Source organism: Protopterus annectens, chromosome 4.part0 (assembly GCF_019279795.1).
Source record: "Protopterus annectens isolate FY-2018-M chromosome 4.part0, PAN1.0, whole genome shotgun sequence".
NCBI classification, from domain to species: Eukaryota; Metazoa; Chordata; order Ceratodontiformes; family Protopteridae; genus Protopterus; species Protopterus annectens.
In genome coordinates, this window is record NC_056733.1 from 1,447,488,314 (window position 1) to 1,447,503,233 (window position 14,920).

The window sequence follows — 14,920 nt, forward strand, 5'->3', positions numbered from 1 at the left end:
GAAGCTTTTCAAAGAAGGTCCTGAACTGACTACACTATATCTGGTAATTGCTAGGGTTTATCTATACCAACCTCAAATGCATTTGCAGAAAGAGTTTTTTCTTTGGTGAAAGGTAAATGGACAGATGTGCGAAACCGATGTAGTGTGGACTTGTTAAAAGCCGAACTAATAATGACTGTAAATTACCGGACAAAATGTTGTGACTTTTACTCAAATATTGTTTCAAATCGGGCCCTTCTTCAAGCCATAAAATCAAATTCAATAGACACTTTAAAAAAAAAGTGATTTAGTGCACTAGTGTGTAGTATAACGTACTAGGGTGCAGTTTGTAATTTTGTGTTTTTCTTTGTTTAGCGTTAATTTGCTAGTGTGCAGTATGTAGCACTAGGGTACAGTATGTAGTTTTGTGTTTTCCTTTGCTTTAGCTTTAATTGACAATAAAAAGTCTTAATTTTATACTTGGCTTGTATGTGGTATGTAGTTTTTTTTTTAAGTTTTCTTTCTGAATAGTCATGGTTGGTTTATGATTTTTTTAACTTTTTAAATAAACAAGTGTCTGTTTAATGAGTAGTGTGTTTTTTATTCCTTTAAAGTTTATTTACTGTTACAACTGAGTAATTTATGTTTTTGCAGTAATAGTTCACTTCATTTAAATGGTTTGAGTTTTCAGTATGCTGTAATGTCACAATGCTGTATCCATAACTGTAATACTACATCTCCTTTAACACCTCTGATGACGTCGTGGTGGGGGTGTGACCAGTGTCATACTGGCCACAACCCTGCCCTATTGGCCACACCCCCCATGTCCCACTTTGGCCTTGTTAAAAGGCGGCAACCCTACCCCGGTCTCTTCAACCAAGGGAATCTAGCTTGCTCACAGCAATGAGACTAGAATCTATTGTTGTAAAGACAGTCCTTTTCCCCACTAGAATCTAATCATCTCACTATGAGCGGGCTAGATTCCCTTGACTGAAATCAGGACTACGTGAGGTCCCTTCAGACAAGGGAAAGAAAAGTGATGCAGTGAACAGGAAGTGACGATTATGTCAACGGCGGTTGTCGGAAGAAATGCGCAAAGGATAATGTAACGGCGCGGGGTGTGCTTAATATAGTTTATTTTGCGTTGTGGTTGTAATACGGATGTGTGATTATACTGAGAAAGGTTACATATCTGTCTTATATAAAATCTAGTTATGTATCTGTCAATGTGATATCTTACTTACTTTGGAGAATCTGCGTTTGTGTTTTGTTATTAGGATTTATATTAAGCGTTCGTATAGCAGTTTTGTTGGCTTGGAAACAGCCTCGTTTAGGTGAGAGATTGTCAGTGGTTTTGTATGTTGTTTATTTTAGTCATATGCCTTAGTCTTTTGGTTCAAAGGAGTGAATGACATGCTTGAAATTCTAGATGTTCCTGAGTAGTATTAACATGTACGTTTCAAGAGTAAGAAGTTTTGAACTTTAATACTCCCGATTATTTAATGATTGCGTTCCTAAATAGTTTATTGGAAAGTAGGGTATTTTATAAGGGATACACCAGTCATCCCAAACAAAATCGGAGACTTTCTTTGAGAAAATATTTTGTGGCTCCTCTAGTGATGTTTCTTAGCGTTTGAAGGAAAAGGTTGAGTAAGAGAATGCCTTTAACAAAATACTGTTATAAAACTACGCCTCATAAGTTCTACAGTGGAATCGTTACATTGTAGAAAGGGTTGTTTTAAAGTCTATAGTATAACTATTCCACTGAAGAGCTAGCTGTTCAAGAGTTTTGTTATTGGAGTGCACTGCAACAGTATAATCTTTCGCTCCAGTCTTGCCTGAAAACTGTACTTTTTTTTAATTTCCCGCTGCTGTCACTCCTTCACCACTCTTCAGAACTAGGTAGATTGGGGCTAACTTTATAAGTCCACAAATGACATGCAGATTCTCTGACTAATTCGGAGGGTAGATAGTTTTGAAATTGTGTTGTCTTACTGGATGCGCTGCCTGTTGTCAGATGATGCATGCTACCCAGTTATGTATTCTAGTGCTGAATTTTATTACATTGTTTTTGAATCGTGTACAAGCTGGGTAGTCTGAACTTTGACAGAATGTACTCCTAGCCAAATCAGTGGTACAGTTTTAGCGTTAATGTAAATGGCATACAGTGGTATAGCAAACATATTCAAGAACAGTGTACAAAGAGTAATAATTTTATTTTATTATACCGTGATTGATAAAGCAAGAGCAATGTGTTTTTTGCCTGCCCATTGTTAGCATTACCAATTAGCTCACAGTTTACTAATGAAACTAAGTTTCTCAACCTTTGGATAAACAGAGTGAGATTATTGTGTATTCTGTTGTGTTACTTTCACTTAAAAGACACTGTTATCTAGTTAAGGCTGTCCCTTTGCTGCTTCATGCTGGAATTTATCTACATGCAAATCACCATAGACAGTCCCATACCATATCCTAGCAAGCTACAGTCACCCTCAATGTCCGCAGAGCCCCCTAGCTCATACTTAAACCTAATGGAGACTCACTTAAACCGAATATTGTATTCATGGGAGACTAACTACGTTTGTACGGACTGGGAAACATACAGTGCCTCATTTTCAGGCATAATGAGTCTTGGATTTAATACAGATAACTTTGGCTAGATAGTGTGCACACCCAACTTTACTGGACCTAATAGTCACTGGTATGGGAAAGTGTTGCACCCCCCCCCCCCGTCATGTCCTCACTGGTGAGGTTGGATCCAAAGTTGTCATCTTTGAAATAAAAATCAACCCTGTGACTATAGCAAATCCAGTGACAGTTAAGAACTATGTCATTGTCAACTGTATCCTATTAAGCAAGAATGTCAAAATTCAGTGCCTTTTCCAACCCTGAGTCCCCAGACATAGTTGCTTTAACAGAAACTTGGCTAAATAAAAACACAGCTAACTCAGAAGTTCTCCCTACTGGCTACAATATCATTAGACAAGACAGACCACTTCGTAAAGGGGGTAGAACTGCCTTACTGTACAAGTCCAACTTAACTGTCTGTCAATTACCAAACTCCTACCCCTCCTCCAATAATTGGGACATACTTATCTCACAACTTCAACTTCACCCTAAAAAGGTCATCACCACAATTGTGATCTATATTCCACCTGGTAATACACCTGCTAGCCTTGAGGACTTCTTATCCTGGTGTTCTTCCACATACTCACAAGAAACCCTTATTCTGGGGAACTTCAACCTAGATTGGTTCACCTGTATATCAGAACCACTAAGTAATCTAATAAATCTCCATGGCTACCAGCAACTAGTCCAAATTCCAACTAGATGTGATAAAAAATCTAAAAGGAATCCATCCTTGACTGGGTCCTAACTAACAACCCCACATTGTACCCTCACACAGGCATTCTCCCAGACTTATTTATACTTTATATGTAGTAAAACAAGCACATGCAAAACCACTAACTATATATCCACTAGAAACACAAAAAAATTCTCTCCTGAGGTCCTCAACACTTTACTTTGTAACTATAACTGGACCCCCCCCCCTAAAAACCCTCCCACTTGACCAGGCTGTAGCATATTTCAACAAAACATTTCTACAACACCGCGACACTGTTGCTCCATTGTGTAAAATCAAGGTTCGAACCTCTACAAACCCCTGGCTCAGTAAAGAAACCAAACCAATTTTCAAGTTCAGAGAGACTGCCTGGATTTACTATAAAAAAAAAAAAAAAAAACAAAGCAACACAAAGCCTAACTAAGTACCAAGAACTGTGCAACTGTGCAAAACAAATGCATTAGGCTGGACAAAAAAATCCTACTACACAACATTACAAACTAAATACCAAAATAACCTGCAAAAATTTTGGAAAAATGTAAACCAGCTACTAAAATCCACCCAAAAGGCTACCCCCAAACCAACCACCCCTGACACTAAAGTTCCCATCGAAACACAATTCAACTCCCACTTTGTGAACTCAGTCAAATCCTTAGTATCACAGGACAGTTCCTTCCTCACTATTCCCCCCCCCCCCCAACACAAATAACACTAATACAAGCTTTACCCTCAAAACAGTTTCCACCACTTCAATCAAAAGCATGCTCTCCAAACTAAAAACCTCATCAACAGCAGCTGACCTACTCCCCAGCTATTTCTTGAAACTCGCAGCAGATGCTGTTTCTATCCCAGTCTCCACTCCCATAAACAGATCAGTTGTTGAAAACTATGTGCCCAAACTCTGGAAAATATCCTATGTTACACCCATACATAAAGGCGGGACCTCCACTGAACTTATTAACTACAGACCCATTGCTTTACTCCCCCCGGCCAAAATCCTAGAACAATGCATCCATACCCAGATGCTTAACTATCTCCTAGACAGCAGCAACATCCTGTCACCTACTCAGCATGGTTTCAGACCTGCCCATAGTACCACTACAGCTCTCTCCTGCTTCACAGACACAGTAAACCGTCTCAAAAATGAAGGCCTACAAGTGTCAACTCTTTTTTTGGATATATCCAAAGCATTTGACACAGTCTTGCACCAAATCCTGCTAAACAAACTAAACCAATATCATCTATCAAATTCCACTCTTACCTGGTTCCAAAGCTACTTAACTGACAGGTACCAAGCTGTGAAATGGGAAAATTCTCTCTCTCCTCAGCTGCCCGTAACTATAGGAGTCCCACATGGTTCTATCTTAGGACCACTACTATTCACAGTCTTCACAAATGACCTCCATACCTCCACACAGCATGCATCTATAATTCAGTATGCAGATGACACTACCTTAATCTGTGCTGCACAAAACATTCCCACCCTCCTGCAAACAACTCAACTAGCATTCTCTGATGTTGAAAACTACCTTACCAAAGCCCAACTTATCCTCAATCCAAAGAAAACTCAGCTTATATTATAACCAGTTCTAACAAAAACACTAACAGTCAATTCACTATCTACTCCACAAATGCTACTCCAGTTGCTCCAGTGGCACAGGCTAAGCTATTGGGAATAACTATAGTCTCCCCCCTAAGATTTGTTAGTCGTCTCAACTTAACTGTTAAATAAGTACATGCCAAACTGGGGTCACTCTACCGTATCAAACCATTTCTTACGAACAACACAAGATCAGCCGTTGCTCGCTCCCAACTTCTATCCACCCTACTCTATGCATCTCCTATTCTGACTAATCTCAACAAAACTGAACTAAGCAAAATGGAAGCCTGCTGTAACAGAATTGCCCGCTTTGCTGCAAATTGCTCATATAGAACTCATCACTGTACTGCTTTGGGACAGCTCCACTGGCTTGAACTGCCCAAACTCCTAACTTACAATCAGCTCTGCTTTTCTATCTATAGAATAAGTCTCCTGCCCTCAAAAACCTAGTACAACATCACTCAGCCAAAAGGCCTCTTAGATCATCAAGCAAACTACTACTAGAAGTCACCAACAGCTACAATAGCTTTGGAGATGCACTATATAGTAGTTCAATGGCTAAAAAATGTAACTCTGTCCCTACTAGCATTTAAAACACATCATCCAAAGCCTCCTTTAAAGATCTTATCAGGCAACATCTCAAGCAAAGTTAGCAGTGCCATGATTGCTCCCCAGGCTAGTGAAAGCGGATAACATATACATACTAAATCTAGAGCACTTGATAATAGTTTTCAATCTTACTCACAAACACTGGCTAATCTGCAATGTATGTACTGTACCTGTGTACTATGTATGTATTCTACCTATGTTCCAAATTTCAGCTGTACACCACAAATCTATTAATTACCTTTATTTTTTAAAATTAATATTTTTTTTGTTTGTTCTCTCCACTGTAACTGCTTATGTGCCGCATACCACTGTAAAAACATGTATCTTGTAATTTGTGTGTATACTGATCATGTCTAAATAACTAAATGTGTCTGTAATTTTTCTTTGTGAAGCTTTTCTCCCCGGGCCTCTGCTGAAAAAGGGCCTTTTTGGCTTGGACACCCCCGGTTAACAAATGTAAAATAAATAAATCTATGCTGAATTGTTCAGAGACCTTGTACAACCATGTAACTGTCTGTATAGAGGCTATTGTACCTACCAGAAGTAAGCCCATAACATTCCACATTTATGAAATCCTAACCTCAATAGGGTATATAACAAAAGGAAAAACGTTATGGTTAAAATGAGGATGAGAACGTCCGTAATAATGAGCTCTCCAATTAAACTAAGCAGGAAACAGAACTAATTAAGTCTAACGAAGTCAGTTACAATGTCAGGATAGTCTCACAGGCTAAAGGCAACCATAAGGTCTTGTACAGCTTTGTTTGATACCTCAGAGACGGCACACATCAATGTGCCAAATTGGTAGTTATTGGTGCCACCTTCACTTGATGGCGAGACATAGCAAATTTACTAGCTGACCTATCCAGCTCAAACTTGATACCCTCCAACTTTTAACAGGGAGTAGGTCCTGACTGTGCTTTTCAAGGCCAAAAAATGGACCCTGAAAATATCCCAGGATGCCTCCTAAACAACTTGAAACATATCTTCTCAGGACCACTTGAGTCACTTTTCAGTCGTGCCCTCAGAACAGACTTTGTACCACAGGAAAGGAAAACTGCAATGGTTATCCCATTTTTTTTTTCAAGGGTGGACCATCCACCAACCTCTGAAACTACAGACCTACTAGTCTGACAAGTCTAATATGCAAAGCGATGGAACAAATTATTGTGGAAATGATCAAAAAAGAAAAGATAGGCAAAATTCAGACACTCTACTCATCCCAGTTGGCTATGTCACAGGGAGGTCATGCCTACTAAACTAGGTAGACTTCTTTGAGAAGGCCACCAAAGCAATGGATGAGGGGGTAGTGATGGATAACCACCTACCTGGACCTGGCTAAGGCATTCAGTACAGTACCCCACTCGGGTATAGTTGATAAACTCACCAAACTGGGCAAAAACCTGTACATAGCTGGCTGGACTGCTAGCTGGCTCGCAGACAAGGATCCAGAAAGTCAGGGTTGGTGATACCACCACCATTAAGAGACCATTCACCACCAGGATCCCTCAACTATGTATGCTGGGATCGCTCCTATTTGGCATCTAATTCTCTGAGTTAAAGGCTAATGTCAAGGTCTTTGGCTTACCAAGATTGCAGATGACTGCAAATTAGGAGCTATCATAGATCCCCCCATGACACAAACATTTTACAAGAGGGTGTAGCACAAATAAATGACTGGTGCCAAAGTCCCAGATTAAAACTTGGTTCTAAGAAATGTATTGTAATACCTTTTGGGAAAACTGCCGCCCAGGCTAATTACTCCATTTATAAGACCCCCTCCCCCACAAGAGTTGACCTGGTAGTCGGTGATCTGGGAACATATGTCAGCAGTAATCTGCCTTTGACCAACATGAGGCCAAGGTACTAAGAAAATCATTCTGTGTTGCCCAGCTTGTAAGGGCATGGCATCCAGGTCCAAGAAAGTCATATTGCCACTTTGACCCTTATCTTACCCATCATTGAGTATAATGCCTCCTTTGGCATGTACCTGACTAGACATATACAACATTTGAAATATCCGCAAAGGTTAATTGCCAGGAAAATTCAGGGTTTGAACACATTGCCCTTTACAGATTACGTAAATCCCTATCTCTATACTGAATCCCCTACATGTTAATAAGCGGTGATCTGTACCTGGCATAGAAAGCATTATCGGATAAAGCTCTGATGGACCTTTTGCACTTCCACAAAATGAACAGCTTAAAAAAACACTAGATCCAAGGATTTGATCTTTGCTTGTGACATAAGTAAGGCTTGTTGGCTAGACAGTTGTCTCATAGGATTTCCATGCTCTGAAACAGGCTCCCCATCCATGTGAATCAGAGTCCATCCTTAACCTTATTTAAATATAACCTTAAGTAATGGATGGAAAATCAGAAATTCACCACAGGTCTGACCCCATGCCGATAGTTTGGTTATTACTATCTTTCTCTCTCTGTAACATACACCTCCACATAACCTCTAGAAACTTCTTTGCTAGCATAACCCATCCTAATAAACACCTGTGATTCATAGGGACACATTTGGGTTGGGTTGTTTGGGTAGACTTGTAAAGCCCTTACCTGAATATAGTAAGTGGGGTAACAAGGCATTATATTCATTAAAAGAATGTTAAGTATAAAGTAATACATTTTAGCCATCCAGTGAGCTTCCTAGTGTAAGTAGTTAGTAAGCTGTTAGTATGCGTTCTACGTTTTGTCCATTTGTTCCACTTTGAGAGGCAGTGTTCCATATTCTGGAGATTGAAGGTTTAGAGGTATGACATGAGAGTATGGGCACATGTGTATATGTATATGTATATATATATATATATATATATATATATATATATATATATATATATATATATATATATACAATGCGCGCACACACACGCACAGACACAAATACATACATATATTTGAGATGTAATTGTGTAATGTGTATGTGTGCGTATGTTTGTATGTAATTGTTTGAGTACTGGGAAAGTCTAACCAGACCTGAAACCCTAAAGAAGCACTCCACAGTTAAAATATGAAGTGAAACAATCAAAAAGAATAGAAATATTTAGTAATACGTTAAACAGAGGAATTAGATAAGAGTGCAAATTTGTGGCTGGGCAGTGTTTACTTTCACTTTTATTTTTGTAAATTTCAGTCCTGTTTATCTGTTTAGCAAAAAGGGAAAATTATACTAGAAAACAGCAGAATATAAAGGTGAAAAACTATTTCAAAATAATGCTAATAATACTAGCATTAGTGCATTCTAAGTCTTATTTCCACTAGAAGTAGTGCATATAGGAATTGTTATTGGCTAGATTTGTTTACAAAATATTTTTTATGTAAAATTAATGTACAGGAGACAATTACTGAATAACAGTTATAGAAATAAAACATGTAATGTATAATGTATGTAAATAAAAAAAAAAAGTTAACTTTTTTTTTGTTAATGTCTACGTGCCTGTGTCTTAAGTGATAATTTTATAAAGGTGTTAAGCAAGTTTGTTGTGAAATCTCATTTTTTATCAACAAGATAGTTGATTAGGTCAGAGATGAGAAGTAGAGAGAGGAGGATATTCATATTATCATGGTGTGTTAGAGAAGAACACAGCCATGAGTCTGCTGGGTATATTTTCAGTTGTGTTTAAATGAGGAAATGTTGTTGTTGAGCCTTATGTTAAGAATGATCAAGCTGCATATTCTGGAGATGTAATTGCCATATAGGGTTTCACCTGCTGGTTTGTTAACTTTGTGTATGTTTGGTAAGCAATTGTATGTGAATTGTGAACTTTTTGTGTTGGTATGTGTGATGTAAGGATATTGGTTTGTAGACTGTGTGCAATCTGATGTCATAATTATCATTGACTTCAACAATTGGCTAAGTTTCTGGTGTCATTCACAGGGGATCCAGTATCGGTCTGCCTGGGACTACATGATCAACAAACCAGGATGCTTTGCTGAGATGGTCTGCACTTGTCGCCCCTGGGATTCAGGTTACTGGCTAAGGCTCTTGCCACCCCTATAGTGCCTTTTTTAGGCAACGCTCAATGGACAAAACCACCACCGTAACAGATATAAGCATGCAAAATCTGAAGGTAATGTTACTTATTGCTAGAAGTCTACACCTCAAAATGCACTCTCTCGAGGCACTCCTAAAAATGGAGAACATCGATATCTGTGTAGTAACTGAGACCTGGTTCAAGACTCCAGAGAGCACCCCTGCAATACCAGGCTCCATCTCTTGCCACACGTTTTGGCCATCAAACCGGGACCAAAGCACTAAAGGCAGAGGAGTGTCCATATTTATCAAGGATATTCACACCTCTGGGCTAGTTGCCCAACACATGAGCAGTCTTCAAGAAAAATCTTGATGAGTGGATGGGAGATAGAAAATTCACCCCAGGGATCACTTCTATGGTTCTGCTAGACAGTGGCACAGGAAAATAATTTTCTTGGGTGGCGACCTTTTGGCTAAGCTTATATAGGCCCTAGGGCCAATAGCATAGTACCTACGTATGAACAATGCATCTGAAATTCTACAGGTGCAACTAACACTAGGTAAGACTGCAATCCAAATTGTAGCTTGCTACATATCCCCCACCATGCCCCAAGATTCTCACTATACCATTCTAAACATATTGGAAAATATTAAGATACAACCAAACACCCTAATACTGGGTGATTTCAATTACCCTGCCATTAATTAGGAAAATACTTGGGTACCAACACCTTTGCCCCACGGTTCTTGGGATTCATAAATTCCAATGTCCTGGATCAACTAATCCATAGTCCCACCAGGGGCTCAAATATCCTAGACTTGGTCATTACCAACATGGGAGATCTATGCTCCACACCGGTGGTCACTTCCTCGTTGGTCAGGTCTGACCATAAGCTAATCACTCTTGACATCCACATTCTACCCCCACCCCCCAATAGGGAAACCTCTATAAAAAACTTCTCCAAAGCCAACTTCATGCTACTCAAAGTCAGAAGTGACAAACTTCATGACACCCATGCAGGTGGGAACTGAAAGTTTGACTGCTGAATCCTACACTAAGGCACTGTACGAGCACATCCACTCATGCATGAATCATGCCATTCCAAATAGAACCAAGACGGTCTCCTCCAAAAAAAAAAAGAAAAAAGGAACCCGATCTGGTGGTCCCCTGCCATAAAAAAACTATACAACAGAAAAAAGAAACTGTTGCAGAAGAGAGGAAAATCCCAGGATGCAAAAAACTCACTTACCAGCCTCAGTAAGAAGTTGAGATCCCTCATAAAATCCTCCAAAGCTAATTACGAAAATAAAATTGTCAAAGATTGCAAGGACAACCACAAGGCATTCTATAGTTATGCATCAAAAAAGTTCACCCTGCACAAAAGGCAATTGCATGGCTTGAACAATATAGAATCCAAAAACAAAAATGTAAGCCAGCAAACTGTAAGGCTGAAAAAATAAATTTATTTAGTTAATGCAGTGCAAAAACAAGACAAACAAACTGGTTTCAGCTGGTACACAACACAGCCTTCCTCAGTGTAAAATAAAATGCATTTCAAGAAGTCTTTTATACATGCACTTAATTGGAATCGGCTTGTAATTGGTTGATCTAAAATTGTTTATTTAATCCAGGTGGAAATAAACCACCCAGTTTAACAATCTATTTTTTCTCTTTGGTGTCAAGAATGGAATGCCGCACTGCTTTGTTGGATTTGTTCCCTTTCATGATAACTATTACAATGAAACTAAACTTGGCAGATGAATGTTTTAGAGAATGTTTATATAAAGCACTACTCAGTTTCTTGTTCTTCATATCACTGGTATGCTCAGAAATTCTCAGTCTTAGTGGTCGTGAGGTTTGCCCTTTGTAGAAAGAGTCACAGCTCCATGCTGCTAGGTATATCAGCCATTCACTACTGCAACTGGCAAAAAAAATTAATGTCATAAACTGTACCACATTTCTTACTTGTGAATTGTTTGGATTTAAAAACCTTATTGTAGTGAGTGTAATGTCCACATGGGAAGCATCCTGTAAGCACCTCACTCAATAGTGTAGTTTTGTACCTCATGGGATGGTGTCCTGGAATGTGAATATCTTTGTACACTGTTGATTAATAAATCAGAATTCCTCCCATAAGTTGTCACTAGTCTGGTTAATTTTGATTCAAACATTACTTTTCTTGAAGTTTCCATCTCCAGAAAACCAGATCATACTTTGTGTACTGAAGTTTTCCAGAAGCACCCCCCCCCCCCCGATACAATACCCTCCTCCATGCATCCAGCTTTCATCTTCCCCATATAGCTAAAAATATCCCCAAATCCCAATACATTAGAATGAGACGCATCTGCTCCAAGGATTCTACCTTTCAGGAATATAGGCGGGATCTGACTCACAGGTTTAGGGACCAGGGCTATCAGATGGAACATGTTCGTCAGGCCAGCAATTGGGCCAATACACTCAAGAGGGAAGACCTTTTGACCTATAAACAATGGGAGTAGCAGAGCTTGGCACCCATTAGACTAGTGACAACTTATGGGCGGAATTCTGATTTATTAATCAACGGTGTACAGAGACACTGGAATATTCTACAGAGTGATCACAACCTAACTAACAGTCTACCAGACAGATGCCAGTTTTCATTTCGTAAAGGGAGAAATCTTGCTTCCCATTTGAATCATTATAAACATTCACATTCCAGGACACCATCCCATGAGGTACAAACTACACTATCGGGCGAGGTGCTTACAGGATGCTTCCCATGTGGACATTGCACTCACTACAATAAGGTTTTTAAATCCAAACAATTCACAAGTAAGAAATGTGGTACAGTTTATGAAATTAATTTTTTTGCCAGTTGCAGTAGTGAATGGCTGATATATCCAGCAACATGCAGCTGTGGCCCTTTCCATATAGGGCAAACCTCACGACCACTAAGACTGAGCATTTCTGAGCATACCAGTGATATGAAGAACAAGAAACTAAGTAGTGCTATATATAAACATTGTTTAAAACATTCATCTGCCAAGCTTAGTTTCATGGTAATAGATATCATGAAAGGGAACAAATCCAACAAATTGGGGTGGCATTCCATTCTTGACACCAAAGAGAAAAAAATGGATTGTTAGACTGGGTGGTTTCTTTCCACCTGGATTAAATGAACAATTTTAGATCAACCAGTTACAAGCTGATTCCAATTAAGTGCATGTATAAAAGACTTCTTGAAATGCATTTTATTTTACACTGAGGAAGGCTGTGTTGTGTACCAGCCGAAACCGGTTTGTTTTGTTTTCGCACTGCATTAACTAAATACATTTGTTTTTTCAGCCTTACAGTTTACTGGCTTACATTTTAGTTTTTGGATTCCATAGTTATGTCAAGAATCTAAATGGCAATGCTCAGATCTGCTCTGAGCTACAACAGAATGGCATTAAATATACCGATCCCAAGGGTATTGCCAGTATCCTGGCAGATCGATTCATTGCCAACTTCACCCCTCCCAAAGGGCTCATCTCAATACCAAAAGATTGCCAAATTCCGGTAATCACGGCCATACAGGTAAAAAACGCACTCTCCAAAGCTAAGAATACAGCATCCATAGGACCAGATGACATCCCGGGCTGTGTACTACATGAACTGCAAAATGAACTGGCACCTCACCTAAGCGTCATGTTTAATCATGGCCTCACCTCAGGCTTTGTACCCAATGAGTGGCGCACAGCTGCAGTTATCCCACTCTACAAGGGGGGGTCCACCTTGGATTCTGGGAACTATCGTCCCATCAGTCTGACGGGACTGATCTGCAAAGCCATGGAACGCATTGTCATGGAACTTGTAAACAAAGACATTGGCAACCTTCAAACACTGGAACCCACCCAGTTTGGTTTTGTAAAGGGCTGATCTTGTCTCCTCAACCTGATTGACTTCTTCGAACCAGTCTCCAGAGCCGTGGATGCGGGTAAGGACGTCCACACAGCCTATCTGGACCTCCTCAAGGCCTTTGTTACCATCCCCCACTCTGGAATCCTAGCTAAACGTACTAAGCTGGGCATTAATCCCTACATCACTGAATGGGTTATACACAATCACGTATCACCAATAAGTGCACCAGCCTCTTCTTCTTAAAATAAAATAGGATTTATTCCAAACACATTAGCCGTACAAACGTAAAAACATCTGATGATAAAACAGTGTTGTGTTGAGCGCTTTCACCCACTTCAATGTGGGCTTCCTCAGAACACTGAACAAGCACACCCTTTTTATTTGAATTTTGGCACCACAATTTTCTTTGTCAGACTTTTAAAGTCATATACACATATTGCAACCTTGTACCTAAATCTAAAATTATATATACATATGAACAGCTTGTTTAAACTATAAAATACATTATCGATATGAGTTATGTATGTCGCCTAAAATTGGGTATAGAATACACTTATAAGAAACAACCAACAATATATTTATATTAAGTGTATATGGATACGTGTTATGAAGACATTTAAATCACTGTTACAAAACTATATACTAATTGTAACCAGTTGTAAACTAATTCAACACTCTCGAGAGAGGAATATTCAAGAAGCATAATGATACGAACAATATTTGAACATCAACATGAATAAACGTTCCAGGTCACAAGATGAGAAATTAATATGTCTCTAAAATGGTCTTACAAGAAATATAATCATTAAGTCCAGGTGGATTCGTTGCGTCTAAATATAATTGCCACCACGTTTCCCTAAACGCCAGTAAAGTTTTGTAGTCACACCCCCTGGGATCTATATGTATAGTTTCTAGTAAGGCAAATCTAAATTCGTGGGCATCTCCCATCTTTTCAATATGTCTATACACTGCATTTTTGGTGTCTCTCTTTCTTATACAATAAATATGATCATATATTCGTTGTCTAAAGCTTCTTTCGGTTTTACCTATGTAAAAACTAGAACATGTAATACACTTTGCCATATATATAATCATTTTTGTCTTGCAATTGCCATACTTAAGTTTGGTCCTAGTGTGACCCATATTGTCTTAACAAAATACTGGCTGCTTCTAATATGAATCCACATTGATTGCACATCCCACATTTTATAGTGAGTTTCTCTAATAATATAAATATATTGTTGGTTGTTTCTTAATGAGTGTATTCTACACCCAATTTTAGGTGACATACATAACTCATATTGGGTAATGTATTTTATAGTTTAAACAAGCTGTTCATATGTATATATAATTTTAGATTTAGGTACAAGGTTGCAATATGTGTATATGACTTTAAAAGTCTGACAGAGAGAATTGTGGTACCAAAATTCAAATAAAGGGAGTGGTTGTTCAGTGTTTCAGTGTTCTGAGGAAGCCCACATTGAAGTGGGTGAAAGTGCTCAACACAACGCTGTTTTATCATCAGATGTTT

At 38.9% G+C, this 14,920-nt stretch overlaps 1 protein-coding gene across 5 annotated transcripts in view; it reads left to right on the forward strand.

Annotated features, from left to right (window-relative positions):
- The first annotated feature begins 872 nt into the window (after positions 1-872).
- The window catches only part of UIMC1 (ubiquitin interaction motif containing 1), a 2,105,680-nt gene continuing 2,091,632 nt past the window's right edge, over positions 873-14,920 (forward strand). For 2 of the 5 annotated variants that reach the window (XM_044069291.1, XM_044069295.1), the window contains exon 1: positions 1,104-1,313. The gene's annotated coding sequence lies outside the window, so the exon portion shown is untranslated. Of the gene's footprint in view, positions 1,314-14,920 lie in introns of all 5 variants that reach the window. The other 3 variants (XM_044069292.1, XM_044069293.1, XM_044069294.1) reach the window with 3 other exon arrangements.